This window comes from Bubalus bubalis, chromosome 2 (assembly GCF_019923935.1).
Source record: "Bubalus bubalis isolate 160015118507 breed Murrah chromosome 2, NDDB_SH_1, whole genome shotgun sequence".
Lineage (NCBI taxonomy): Eukaryota > Metazoa > Chordata > Mammalia > Artiodactyla > Bovidae > Bubalus > Bubalus bubalis.
The window spans coordinates 174,036,918-174,051,259 of record NC_059158.1 but is presented as its reverse complement, the minus strand read 5'-3'; the positions used below and the strand labels follow the sequence as shown (position 1 = coordinate 174,051,259).

The 14,342-nt window shown below is 53.6% G+C and overlaps 1 long non-coding RNA gene across 1 annotated transcript; it reads left to right on the top strand.

Annotated features, from left to right (window-relative positions):
• Positions 1 to 47: 47 nt before the first annotated feature.
• On the top strand, positions 48 to 5,471 carry LOC112582951. The gene is made up of 3 exons (XR_003107301.3): positions 48 to 176; positions 3,679 to 3,844; positions 4,370 to 5,471. It is a non-coding gene; the product is annotated as an uncharacterized LOC112582951 (long non-coding RNA).
• The last annotated feature ends 8,871 nt before the right edge of the window (positions 5,472 to 14,342 follow it).

The following is a 14,342-nucleotide window of genomic DNA, read 5'->3' as shown; positions in this document are numbered from 1 at the left end:
AGGGGGCTGGGGACTTGCCAGGGCCGCTAATGGAACACAGCTGGACCCGCCCGCCAGGCTGGAGGAGGGAGGGAAGACCGAGAGGGGGCTCCAGCGGTGGCAGAGGCGGCGGGACGCGCGGCCCCGCTGCTGGCCTGGCTGCGCTCCCAGGCCCGCCCCTCCCATTTGCCCGCCAGGTGAGCGAGCGAGCTAGGCGGGACCCTGCGTGTCCGGAGCTGCCCTGCAAGGGGGCTCTGGCTGCAGGCGGGTGGGGGGGTGGGGGGCGGGCAGTCCGGCCCTTTAAGAGCCAGGCCTGGAGCTTGAAAGGCCTCCCCTTTGCCATCACCTTCCCCTTCCCCGTCTGGGCCTCCAGAAACGGGGGTGGAGGTGGGGGTGGGGCTGGGGGAGGGGGAATGAAGACCCTCCTCCCCAGTTCCGCGGCACCCGTGACGTGGCTGTTGCCCAAGCCTCCTTGGTCAGTTTTTTCCAGTTTCTGAGCTTAACAGTCCCTGTGACTCTGTTCTCTGACCGTCTGAACTGGGGGGAGGGGGGCTCCCTCCAAGAGTTGGGGAGGGTGCTAAATTAACCCCTTCTTCTCTGTACTCAATTCCAGACAAGTGGAACCCAGCGGGTCCCCTTATTCCTCCTAACTCCATGAGGTTAGAAGGGCTCAAATCCCTATCCTCTAGTTTTGAACTTACTATTTAACGATGACTTTACTTTCTCATCTGTAAAATGGGATAATGACTGCATATACTTTGTGAGCAGAAAACAAATTAGTCTGTAAAAGTGCTTACCAAGGGCACAAAAGAGGAGCTCAATAAATATTCGCTGTTTTATCATTATTATGGTGAATGCTGGCAGGATGTGAGGATGGAGGATGGGGTGAGGGGGTGACTCTGGGCCAGCCCAGCAATGGAGAGGGTTTTGCTTTATACTCAGAATGCAAGGAAGCAAGGGGAATTGAGGTTGGATGAGGAGAAGGTTGGACTTCCGAGGAGAAGGAAGCAGGTAAAGTGTCTAGTTCTGTCCAGAGGCAGGGGGATGATCAAAGTGACCCTCCTAAGGGAGGTAGCAAATTTCTGGGCCCCAAGGATAAGGACCTATTGAGAAGTAGGTTCAGGAAGTCCTTGAGCATAAGAATGCCTGTGGGGGGAGCAACTGGAGTCCCCTGATTGGGGGGCGGGGTCTTCCTGGAAAAGCAACATTGTGGAGCCATAGCCCTGTGGCCCCATGTAACCTGAGGTGGGGGTGGGGGGGCAGGACTGGGATTTCCCGCCCCCAGAGCCTGAGGCACTGAGTCAGCGGAAACCCCAGCCGTGGCCACGGAGGCGCACCACTGTGGTCCCTGCGCAGAGCCGGCCCAGATGTGGCTACGACAGTGGCAGGGCCTGGGAAGCGCTGAGCTCAGCAGGCGGGAAGTGGAGGGGGTGGGGCTTTCTGGGAACTTTGACCTGAGGAGTGGGTAGGCACAGGCTCTGTCTCCGTAGGGTGCTGCCCCAGCGGCAGGCACTTGGGAATGAATAGACAACACCCAGACAGAGGTCAGGCTCTGTGCTTACCATTTCACATCGGCTAGCTCCTTTCATCCTCACAACAGCCCCAGAAAGAGAATTCTGTGCTTACCCCCATTTTACAGATGGAGAAACCGGAGCATAGGAATGACCCAACTTGCCCAAGGTCACATAGTTAGTGGGTGGGGGGGCAGGGGCCCACATCAGCTAGCCTGGACCCACTGCACATGCTGTTAACCACTGTGCCACCCTGGGCACCCCCAATCCTTCCCCCACTCATACCCCAGACCCTCCTAGACAGGAGGGGATGGCTGGACCCAGAGCAGAAGGGACCTGAGAAGGGGAAGTCCAGATCCCTTTCCATTGCTCCCTAAGGGTGCACATAAGAACAGCCAAGCCTGGGGCATACCCTATGCCTGGATATACTATCACAGACACAGTCTAGAAATGGGCCTGTGCCCCTCCCTGCCCCAGACACATATATGCACCCATGCAGAAGCAGAGAGTTAGATATGTTCTCTCACAGCACATGTGTATAGACTCCATGTGCAAATGTAGACAGGTTTACACAGACACATGCACACACACAATACTCCTCCACATAAGCAGACACACAGAAACACACGTTTGAGCACAGATGAAGCCACAGAAATACATCCTGGGTGTACTCAAACACAGGTGCGTCAGTTTCAGAATGCACACATACAGTATTTCATGTACTTGGATATGCACAAAGAAACACATGCAGGCACATGTAGACGTGTGTGTACAAACATACACATAGAAACACACACCTGTGCCCACAGGCATCATTCTTCATATATGCACACAGGAAAACCTGCAGCACATACACGCGCAGACACAGACGCGGGGAGCCACACAGACTCGGCTCCCACGGAAACCCCTGCTCAGATATGTACTCACCAATGGGCATCCACACACACGCAGGCCGCGACACTGACACATTTACATGCATTCAGCCCCAGAAAGCCCTGCATGCCAGCAAGCAGGGTATCCCGTGGGGCTGGGCTCAGTGCCCTCACCCCAGATGGCATCGCCACGAGGTAATCAACGCTGCTAATCGCCACCAGCTGCCCCGGAGCCTGCCTGCCACTGCCGGGCGGGGCTCCCGGGCCTCCTGGGCCTGGGGTTGTGTGCCCAGATGTCAGCAGCGCCAAGGGCCTGCCCACCCCATTGTTCCTGCTGGCCCTTGGGGAATCCCCATCTGGCAGGGGCAGCACCTGGGGCTGGGGGAAGCGAAGAGTCAAGACAGGGCCTGGTCCCAGGTCAGGCCCAGGAGCCCCCACATGGCCAAGCAAGAGGTGGTCTGAACCCACACAGGCACACGTGCACACCTGGGCCCTAGCAGATGTGCACACAGGTGCACACACATACACACACAGGCACATCACACAGCCGAAACAGACTCCTGTACTGTTCCCCACAGAGCTGCCTCTCCTTGTCTTCCTCATGCTGGTAAACACCACCGTAATTCATTCAGATGCTCAGGCAAACCACTCAGGAGTCATCCTTGGCTCCTTTTTCTTGCCGCCATCCCACTATCTTGTCGATTCCACACCCAAAACACAGCCTGCATCCACCCACTTCTCCCCAGTCTCACCCAAGCCACCCACCTCTTTTGCCTGGACTACTGCAGGAGCCTCGCAACCCCCTACTTCCCACCCAGCAGCCAGCGAGATCTTTCCAAACCTGTATCTGTTGGCATCACTCTCCAGCTTCAGTCTTCCAGTTTTCATTTCACCTAGAAGAACCCCGACGTCTTTCCCCTGGCCTTACCAAATCCTTCATGATCTGCCCTCTGCCTTCCTGTCTAGCCACCTCACCCCCTGAAGCTGTGGCCCCACCAGCCTCCTTTCTCAGTCTTGCATTCACCGAGTTGGTTTTCTCCTCAGAGTTTTGTACCAAGTCATCCTTCTGGAAGGATTTGCCCCTGATCTTTGCCAGGCTGGCTCTTTGACATCCAGGTCTCACCTCACCCTTCACCTCCTCAGTGACCTTCCCTGACCACCAGGTATAGAGGAGGTATAGAGTCGTCCTCTAATACATGACTCCGTTTCACATCTCTGCACAGCTCTGGTATTTCTTTGTATACTTTTTCTATGAATAAGCAAGCATCTCCATGAGGGGCCATGTTCACTGACACCCACTGCCCTGCACCCCACAGGCAGCCAGTGGTGAATTAGCAGATGAACGCACCCAAGCACTGCTGGGCTCTCAGACACAGATGGCTCCCACGGGAAGTGTGACACATGAGCACAGACATGAATGTGCACGTGGGCAGAGATATACACACATGCCCAGAGGGCATGAGTCACAGAGAAGAGGCAGAGGTCAGTCCCTTGAGCGTCTCTGGATGTCTCTGTCCTGTCTCCTTTGACTGAATGTGTCTCCCTCACGGAATCTGGCCTCTTTTCTCTGCGTCTAATTCTCCTGCTCTCTTTCCTCCCTCTCTGTGACTCCGGCCCCCTCTCCAGCTCCCTCTCATCTTTGTCTCTGTTTCTGACTCTCCTCTTTCCCTCTATTTTTGGATCTGCGTCTCTAACTGCATCTCTCTGTGCATCTCTGATCTGTTTCTTGCATTTTTTGCGTCTTTATGTCCTTCTCTCCCGTCTCTCTTTATCTCATCCATGTTCTCTGCTTCTCTTCACTCTGTCTCTCTGCCTCTGTTTCTGGCTCTTTATCTCTGACTGTCTCTCATCCTCCCTCCTCCCCCGCTAAATCAGCCCTGTCACCACGTCTCCACGGCTCTCTGCATCCCAGTGGCAGGGGGACCCATCTTTCACCTCTGGTGGCAGCTTTATGGTCCCGGCGGGCGGGCTGATGCTCCACTCTGCTGATGCCCCTCTCCCTCACAGGGCCATGGCGAGCTCCACACTGACAACCCCAGCCCTGGCTACATTCTTAGATGCCCAACTTCAGTAGTACCTGGCACCAGGTACCTGCTTGGTTTGGCCACCCTGGAGCTTCTGGAAAGGTGAGCCCAGACTCTGATGGGCACTGCCAGACATGTGGCAGTGGTCGGGGAAGTAGACTCTGACGGGGGAAGCGGGGACACTCCAGGCATCCTGAGCCCCAGCTTGGTTGTCCCCTGGGCTCTGCCCACCTGAGGGACCTGTGGAGAGGCGACAGGCACAAGAGCCCTGGAGTCCAGGCCCATCTCTACCTGCTGTGTGACCCTGGACCCCAGTCTCCCCACCATCCCATGAAGCAAACAAAGCATCTCAGACCACCCTGCCTAATAATCTCAGTGATTCTCAACAGGGGCAATTTTCCTCCCCGGGAGATATTCGGTAACGTCTGGAGATATCTGGCGTCATCACAGCTTGGTGGGGGGACCTCCTAACATCTAGATGGTAGAGGCCACAGGACGCTGCTAAATATCCTACAAGGCACAACACGGTCTCTCACGATACAGAATGATCCTGTCCAAAATGCTCTCCTCCAAGGGGAAGATTCCACCCCTCAGAATTCCCACGCTCTCTGACCTCCTTTAAACTCTTAATCATGCTCTGACCAGGGCTGGGGGCCATTTAGAAGACACAGGGGTTGCTCCTGCGTCTGCCTTCAATAAGAGCAGCTAACATTTATTGAGCCCTTTTCAAGTTGCTGGTCGGCACCACGCACGGAGAAACTCATTTTAGTCTCGCCACAACGGCGGGAAGCCCAGGCACTGTTATGATCCCCACTCTAAGCCTGAGGAGACAGGCAGAAAGAACATGAGTAATCAGCTCAAGGTTACACAGCTAGCCAGGATGGAGCTGGATGGGAAACGGTCACTTTGGGACAGACCCACAGGGCAGAGTCCTTTCTGGAAAGGAGCTCACACAGCAGGGCTCTGGGAAGTCCCTTTCCCTCTCTGAGTCACCGTTTTTTCTTTTCTTTTTTATAAAATATTAATTTGGCTGTGTTGGGTCTTAGTTGTGGTATGCAGGATCCTGCGTTGTGGCACACAGACTTTCTAGTTGTGGCATAAAGGCTCAGTAGTTGCAGCTCGGATCTTAGTCCCCCCAGCCAGGGATTGAACCTGCAACCCTGCATTGCAAGGCAGATTCTTAACCACTGGACCCCCAAGGAGATCCCTGAGTTGCCATTTTTTTTCATCTGTCAAATGAGATCTTTAACCAGCAACAATTCTAGGAGGTGAGGCAGTGTTATCACCTTCACTTCACAGGCTAGGAAAGCAGGGATTCATGATTAAAGTCTCAAAGTCATAGGCTGGAAAGTGGTGGAGCAGAGATTTGAACTTAGTTCTGCCTGAACTCAGCTCTGTCTGACTCCAGGGCCGGTGATCTTAGATGGGTCACCTGCACCCTGGCCCGCTCTCACCCAGGGCCTATAAGGGAGGAGAGCAGAAGTTGGGAGCTTGGAGGACTTGTTAAACACAGACTGTCAGCCCCTCACCCCTAGAGTTTCTGATTCAGCAGTTGGCTTTTCAAATAACTTCCCAAGCAATGCTGGTGCTGGGGCCCAGGGACCACATGTGAGAAGCCCTGCAGAAGAGCACGGTGTTAGATCACCTATGCTGCTGCTGCTGCTGCTAAGTCACTTCAGTCGTGTCTGACCCTGTGCGCCCCCATAGACGGCAGCCCACCAGGCTCCCCCGTCCCTGGGATTCTCCAGGCAAGAACACTGGAGTGGGTTGCCATTTCCTTCTCCAATCCATGAAAGTGAAAAGTGAAGTCACTCAATCGTGTCCAACTCTTAGTGACCCCATGGACTGCAGCCCACCAGGCTCCTCCGTACCTGGGTCCAAATCATGGCTCTGTAATTTGGTGGCATCACTTCACCTCTTCCTCGGATAAACAGAAATACAGCATCTGTATGCAGAATCAGTATACAGAGATACAGTATCTGTCACTTAGGGTTTGCTGAAAGGATTATGGGAGAGATAGGCGAAGGGGAAGGTGCTCTCCTGCTGTCAGCACCTACCAAATATGCTCATAAATGCTCGCCAGCGTCACTGTCCCCAACAAGGCACCTCCCTCCTCTCCAGACAGACCAGAAGCCCCCAGGGCGGTGAAAGACTCAGTTAAGGACTTAAACATCCTTTTCTCCTGTCTACCAGCCACCTCCCCAGGCCTGCACAGAGCAGGACACAGAGATGACACCTCAGAACACATATGGGAGGGACAGTGCCTCTGCCAAGACATCCCAAGGTCCTTTGCCCCATAGCACAGAGCCTGTGGGGCAGGGATGAGAGTGCAGCCCAAGCAGCACTGAAGACCCTCAGAGAGACCTGCCCGCCACCGGTCTTCCTCCAGGCCCTGCCCCATTCCTAGGAATCCCTTCTGGTGCGAGAGTTGGCTTCCCAAGGCCCTAGCGGGATAGCTTGTATACCTTCACCCAAGCATCATTTTGGGTACCAGCTAACTCAACTCACAGCCCTGTTTTGCTGTATGACCTTTAGCCAATTGCTAGGCCTCTCTAAGTCTGAGTTTCTTTCTTTTAAAATTTTATTTATTTATTTTGGCTGTGCTGGGTCTTCATTGCTGCGCGCGGACCTTCTCTAGTTCCGGTAAGCCGAGGCTACTCTGTTTTGGTGCACAGGCTTCTCATTGCAGTGGCCTCTTTCGTTGCTGAGCATAGGCTCTAGCTAGGGTGCACAGACTTCAGTAGTTGCAGTGCATAGGCTCAGTAGATGAGATGCACGGGCTTAGTTGCCCCACGGCATGTGGAATCATCCCGGACCAGGTATAGAACCTGTATCTTCTGTACTGGCAGGCAGATTCTTAACCACTGGACCACCAAGAAGTCCTAGGTCTAGTCAAACAAGAACTCAGCATAGTGTTAAGGGTGGGGGCTGCAGCCTCAGAATAATTGGGTTCAAACCTCACTCCTACCACTTACAAGCTGTGTGACTTTTGGCAAATCCCTTCATCTCCTGGAGAGAGCTTCAGTTTCCTTGTTGATAAAATGGAATTGTCCACAGCTCACAGGGATGCTGTGAGAGTTCCCTGAGATGAGACATTTCAAGTGCTGTGCACAGCTCCTGAAACTCAATAGATGCTAGCTATTCCATACACACGATGAGAGAATGTAACCTTACCGCCGCAACAAACACAGTCTGTTGCCTGCCTTCCCTTCCCACCTGCCCTTCCCATGTTTAGCTTTGAGACTATCTTCACCTTCCTTCCCAAAGGGGCTGAGGAAGGCAGTTGGGAACAGTCTCCCAGAAAGGGCAGATCTGAGCAGAAGCTTGGAAGAGGGAGGGGTGTAATTAATTATCAGCCTGCTAGACTGTAAGCCACAGAAAGCCTGCTACCATTTTATCCCTGGAGCATGTGACAGAGACAAGGCCCTTTATAAATACTGGCAGCAAGAATGAAACAGGGCCCAGGACAAACTCCCTTTGGTGGAGAGCAAGCCAAGGAGTCTCCTGGGTGAGGCATGGTGGGGAGAGGAGCACTTGGGGACTCCCGGATTCTGTCTTTGCATGCAAGAGCCTCAGACAGTTGGACTCATAAATTCTTTGAATCCTGGAACTCTGGGTGGAGAGAAACTGGCTGCTGCCCAGCCCCACCTCCTCCCAGTAGTGCCCGGGGCTGGGTTGGGGAGTCCTGACAACCTAGCTAGAAAGGGAGACTGAGGAAGTGGATTTTCAGGGTGAAAATCCAACTTTTTCATCAAGGCAGGAAATAAAATCTAAGCTCGGAGAAGGTTTGTTCCTGGCTCTGCTACTTCCTGGCTTCATTCTCTTCCATCACCTCTCTAAGCCCTTAGTTTCCATATCTGTAAAATGGGGTGATAATGAGAGCACCTAACCACATGGAACTGTTGGGAGGATTAAATGAGATAATACATGAAACTAAGCCAAGTCCATAGTAAATGCTCAAAAATATTAATTATTAACATCATTAGTACTGGGGAGGGCTGCTAATTCACCGGGCACTCTTGCCCTGCATCTTACACACACGTTCATCGCTGGCAGTCCCTCCCCACCCCACTTGCCTTCCTATTTACAAAGCTGATTTCATGTGGCTTTGAAAAGTCAATGACATTTCCAACAGATATCAGACAATTTTTTCCATGAAGTGGCCTAAATAATACATTTTAAAGAAATAAAACCGACTGGAGTATTGTCAGCCTTGATCATTCAGAAAAGGCTTGATATTGGTGTCTGGATGACAGAGAACAGGTGGTTGGAAGGTGGGGAGAAAGAGCCTGGGACAGGGGACCTGGATTCAGGGCCTGTGCCCCTTACCAACAAGGAAAAGATGATCTTAGAGGCTCTTGAGCCCCTTTGTTCCCTGAGCCTGAGGCTCTTAAACCTGTAATGACCCAAACATGCCCCCTCCTCAGAACGGGAACCAGCGTTAGTTGCTCAGTCATGTCCATTCTTTGGGACCCCATGGACTGTAACCACCAGGCTCCTCCGTCCATGGGATTTTCCAGGCAAGAATACTGGAGTGGGTTGCCATTTCTTTCTCCAAGGGATCTTCCCAACCCAGGGATTGAACCCAGGTCTCCCGCATTGCAGGCAGATTCTTTACCGCCAGGTGAGCCAGACCCATGCAAAGCCAGGATGCTCCCCTTCCTCCCTCCACTCTGACCCAAGCCTTCCACATTCACTTAAGCGCCCTGATCAGGCCCCAATCATCTTGGGTGAGCCCCTGGGGGTAGGAGGTGGGGCTCACGGCACCACACCCATTAATCCTCCTCTGTACATCCAGAAGTGGAGAAAAATAGGTGCCAGAGATAACTGACTTGCTGAGCTGGAACTAAACCCAAATGTAACACCCAGCAGGTCACTGCTGCTTTTTAAAGAATAATTTTAATCGTCTGGACAATCCTAAGTACCTATTCTTATTCCGATTTTACGGGTGAATGGGTGTCATCTTCAACTCGAGCACTTTAAGGAAACAGGTGGGGAGAAGTGGCTGGCTAGGAGTCAGAGCTGGGATTTGAACCCAGGAATATCACAGCACAATCTGTTGTGTGATAGGCCCCTTCCTCTCTCCTGGACTCAGCTTTCTCATCTGTTGAATGGGAATGCTAACTCTGGAACCTCGAAGATCCAAGTTGGGACTTCTTGCTGCCCGGAGGCCAGGTCCCCACCCAGAAGCCTAGAACATCTCTGTGGGCCTGGGCAGGAGAGAAGGGCAGGTGTAGACGTGACTGCTCCGCGGGTGGGTGGGGGATGGGGGCGCTGCCGGCAGGCACACAAAAACAACTAAATAAATTAGGACCGGGGGACTCCTAATCCTTCCCGGCTGTGGGGGCTACCGCTCACGCGGCCGGGTCCGCCATCGCCTGGCTGGCTCCCCGGGCCTGGGAGGGGGACATGGCACAGCCAAGGGTGCAGAGTCGGGCCAACAGGATCGGAGCGATGCCCAGCCGTCAAGGCGGCCTCGGCTCCCGAGACTGGGGAAGGCCCTGCCGGCAGGGTGACTCAGGCCTCCCAGACCCACTCCCGCGTAGGCACGCTCCCGGGCCTCGATCTATTTTTAGAGCCGGCTCCAGGCCTGAGCGTCCAGGGGCGGCGGGGGGAGGTTCATGGGGGTGCAGGCGCCTGACCAGCTTCTCCAGCTCAGGACTTAAGCCCCAGGACCTCCAGCTGTCTGTCTAGCAAAGAACGGAAACACTTGGGGTGTAGGGGGGTGGGGGAGGTGCGCGCCCAGAAAATGTATCTCCCTTTTTCCCTTCGGCTTCGCAAGGCCTGGCAGTTTCAGGGAGCTGGGCGCGGCCTCCTGAGAAACGACCTCTGTTAAGTGGGGCCAGGAGCCTCCCGACCGTCCGTCTGTCTGGCTATTGGACTGAAAGCCAGAGCTGGCAGGACTCCCGGGCGACCGCAGTGGCTGGGACGGAGCGGGGGCGGGGAGGCTGGGAGAGAGGGGAGGAAGCCTCCAGTTTCAGGAGATCCCAACACCACCCTGCCATAGGCCACGCCCCTAGCCCGCCTTGGGCCACACCCACGGCCCTGGTGGCATCCCTGACTCCACCTTGGGCCCCGCCTCCTAACTAGCTCCTCCCACAGCCAAGCGCGTATCCTGTTCCCAAAGTCCGGGAAGGCCTAGATGCCATTCTCCTTAACAGCCTGGCACCGGAACTGGGCCCGTCTTTGGGGGTTAGGGCAAAAGTGAGAGGGATGGGGGCCTCCTCCCCCAGCGTGAGGTCGGGAGAAGGAGAGCATCGAGGGCAACAATGGCGCCATTGATGGGGATGCCTCTAGGCTGGGGACCTATCTGTGGGAGCCAGGCAGTTTTGGAGGCTGAAGGGGTGGAGGCAGTCCCCAGCACGGAAACACTCCTGTATACCTGGGCACAGAGCTCTACACCGAGGGGACCTGGGGCAGAGGGCCCTCACTACTGGGCCCTCGAGGCTGAGAACAGAGTCCTAGGGAGTGGGGACAGCTGAAGACCCCAAATATTGATACATGTGCTCTGGGTCGAGTTCAGGGACACACGGGGTTTGGAGAAGCCCAAGTGGAAGCCCAGCCCACTGAGGGTGAGGGGCAGAGGATGAGAGGCGGAGCCGGTCTCCCAGCACCAGCCCTCCATCTAGTGGGAAGTTTGGGAATCGCGGGATGCAGAGATGGGGTGCGGGGAAGGGTCCATTGCACCCCCAATCCTTCCTTCTTCTCCCTAGATTTTCTGCTGACACCTTCACACCAACATCCTGCTCTGCTCCGTCTCAAGGACTCACCCCTGATAGTCATTGAAGATCCACCCTCCCCCTACCCCCAAAACCTGTCCCTCTTCCCCCATTACTTATGGATAATGCCCTCTTCTGTTCATCGCTGCCACCATCAGGGGTCCAGGCAGCCACCATCCTTTGCCTGGATCCCTGCAGTTCCTGGCAACTGCCTTCCCTGCCTCCAATTTTACCCTCTCCCTATGCATTCTTCTACTACTAGTCAACTAAATGTTTCTGAACCAGATCTCTGCTTGGGTCACTTCCTTGATTAATTTTTTTCCGTGGCTTCTCGTGGTCAGATGAACTCCACACCTTGGCTTGGGACTTGGGAGGCTCTTCATCACCCAGACTCACCTCCTTCAATCCTAGCTATTCTCACAGAGCAATTATCAGTTCATCACACACCCCTGTTGGCTGTCACCTCGAGGCCTTCATACCTGCTGTTCCCTCCTCCTGGAATACTTTTCCTTGCTGTCTTCAGGACTCTGTCTGGCCAAAAAAAAAAAAAAAAAAAAATAGTTCCATCCTTGGGAGGCTTTTCCTGGCCTTCTGGCATGAGTTAGGTACCTCTTGTCTGAGCTCCCACAGGACCCAGTGCCTGGGTCTCTCATCACCTATCCACTTTTGTGGCAGTATATTTTATTGAGATGTTAATTATTTTGCTCCCTTCCCAGTTCCAAGCTGGTGTCTGAGCCCTTTGATTTTTCTAGCCTCCGGGAACTTGTGAGGGGTTGAACACAAAAGCTGCTTGAAGCTTGATGGCTCATCCTGACTTTTGAAAAAGCTAGCCTTCTGGAAGTGACTGCGCTAGGTGTTCCCAAGGGATGGGGAGAAGAGGGCAGCCAACGAGGGCAGAGAAAGGAGAGCACGCAGCTAGCTGCAGTGGATTCAGAAGCAGGGGTCGTCTGAGTGGTGGAGATTGGGGTCCAGTAGCCCCTCCCCCAACAGATAATGGGAACTGAGGGGATGGGTGGGACACCTGGGGAGGCCAGAGCCCAAGCACTGGGGTACCAACCTCAATGCCTCCGGGTGGCAGAGGAACAGCTGAGTTGCCAAAGCTCAAGGGACCCCATGGACTAGTACAATGAGCATCTATCTCTGTGTAACCAGTGTACCCAGAATCAGGACTCCATGTTTAGACCCCAGGTGGGACAGCAGGTCCTCGCACAAGCCTATAGGGAAAGTGACAGGCAGCCCCAAGGATGGTTGAGATTGAATCTTCTGCCAATATGTAGGAAAGGGCTTAGAGTGAGAGTCAGATTAGAGCTGATTTAATGAGAATACAAAAATAGGATGTTTCTTGAGTCCGTGTGCCAACAGTCCCACCTGCTCCACCTGTCTGTGCTTCCCACTGCAGGACTGAGACTAGGTGTGCCGCATTCAGAATTGAATTCTTAGGACCCAGCACGGTGCCTGGCACATTGTAAGGATGCATTCAAAATGTATTTGTTGAATTCATTTTTCCTTGGGAGCTACAGAAATCTTTCTAAAGCCCAAATCTGTTCCAGTGATTTGCCAGCAGTCCTCAGAATAAAATCCAAACCCCTATTGTGGCCCACAAGGCCCACTGCCATCGGAACCTGCCTCCCTTTGCCACCTCATCTCTGCAGCTCATCCTCCTCACTTTCCTCTCCACCCAAACCTCATGATTTGCAATTTTCCAAACTTTCCAGGTTGTTTCATGCCTCCGTGCATTTGCTTACATGGCACCCTCCACCAGCAGTGTCCTTTCCCTTTTCTTTGCCTGCTGAGTTTTCAATCGGTCTTCAAAGCTCTGTACAAGTGTGGTCTTCTTTAAGTGCCTCCCCTGACACCCTCCCACTAAAGGCAGAGGAGACGCCTCCTGCTCTTGGGCCTATTGCTCATGTCCAGTTCTGACTCCCTTTTCCCAGGCTCCTTTTCCTCGAGCTTCCCTCGTGTGATGAGCCCCCATAGCAGTGCCAGGTTCACCATGCTGCTGCTGCTAAGTCGCTTCAGTCGTGTCCGACTCTGTTCACCATAGTTCTCCATAAATGCTCAGTGTCCACTGAGCACTAGTCCTGACTCTCCCCTCCATGGACTCCTGGTGTAATGTTGAGCAACCTCTCCCCTCTGTGGGCCTGTTTTCCCTCTCTGCACAATGTTGCAGGGGGGAGTGAAACTCATGGTTTCTAAGGACCCTTCCTTCCCTGGGTTGGGATTGGAAGTGATGGCATGTAAAGCATCAATCACCATGTGTGCTGTCGGCCAGCTAAGGGCAGAGCCCACTCAGACACGTGGCTGCACATGGTAGTGCCCGGGGCCACCCGGGAACAAACCCCTGCCTAAATAGCTGCACATAACCCTCTCACACACAAGTGGACGTGGCCTTCATCCCCAATCAACTGTTGGCCCTAATACTAAAAAATTCATTAGCAGCTGGAGCTGCCAGTCCAGCAGCAAGTTAATATGCAAGGAAGAAGCCTCCTGCAATATGCATGCTCGAAGGCTGGTGTTCTCTGGGGCTCTCTCCTTTCCAGGCTTGCACATGCAACACCCTGCCTCTACCCCCAAATCTAGACGCAGACGCAGTTGGTCTGCGGTAGAGAAACAAGGGCCAGAGCCTTAGCTCTACCAGCTTCCTGGATACTTGCCTCTTGATCTCCTAAGGGAACCTTAAACTCCACATTCATTCATTCAACGTTAGCTATGAAGTTCCTATCATGTGTCAGGCAATGGTGTGAATGTCAGAGACTCACTCTGTTTTGCCCTCACAGGCTTACAGTCTGGTGGAGACAGCCCTCCTCCAGGGAATCTTCCCAACCCAGGGATCAAACCCAGGTCTCCCACACTGCAGGCAGATTTTTTACCATGTGAGCCACCAGGAAAGCCCAAACAGAAGATAGGTGCCATAATTTCACCAGAAGTGGTACTATGGAAGGATTAGGATGATGTGATTAAAAATGGTCCAGAAGGGCAAGGAGTATGCAGGAGATGCATTAGAGCTTCAATCAAAAGATGAGAAGCCAGAAAAGCAGATAACCAGGGAAGAACCTTTCAAGTGGTGGGTATAACATATGCAAAGGCCCTGGGGTGGGAGAAACTGTGTTCAAAGAGCACAAAGGAGGACATGGGACTGGAGTTCTGTCAAGAGAGATGGGTAGGGACCACAGGAAGGAAATGTAACTTTATTCTAAGAGAAACAAGAGGCCCCTGGAAGGTTTGGGGCAGAGGAAA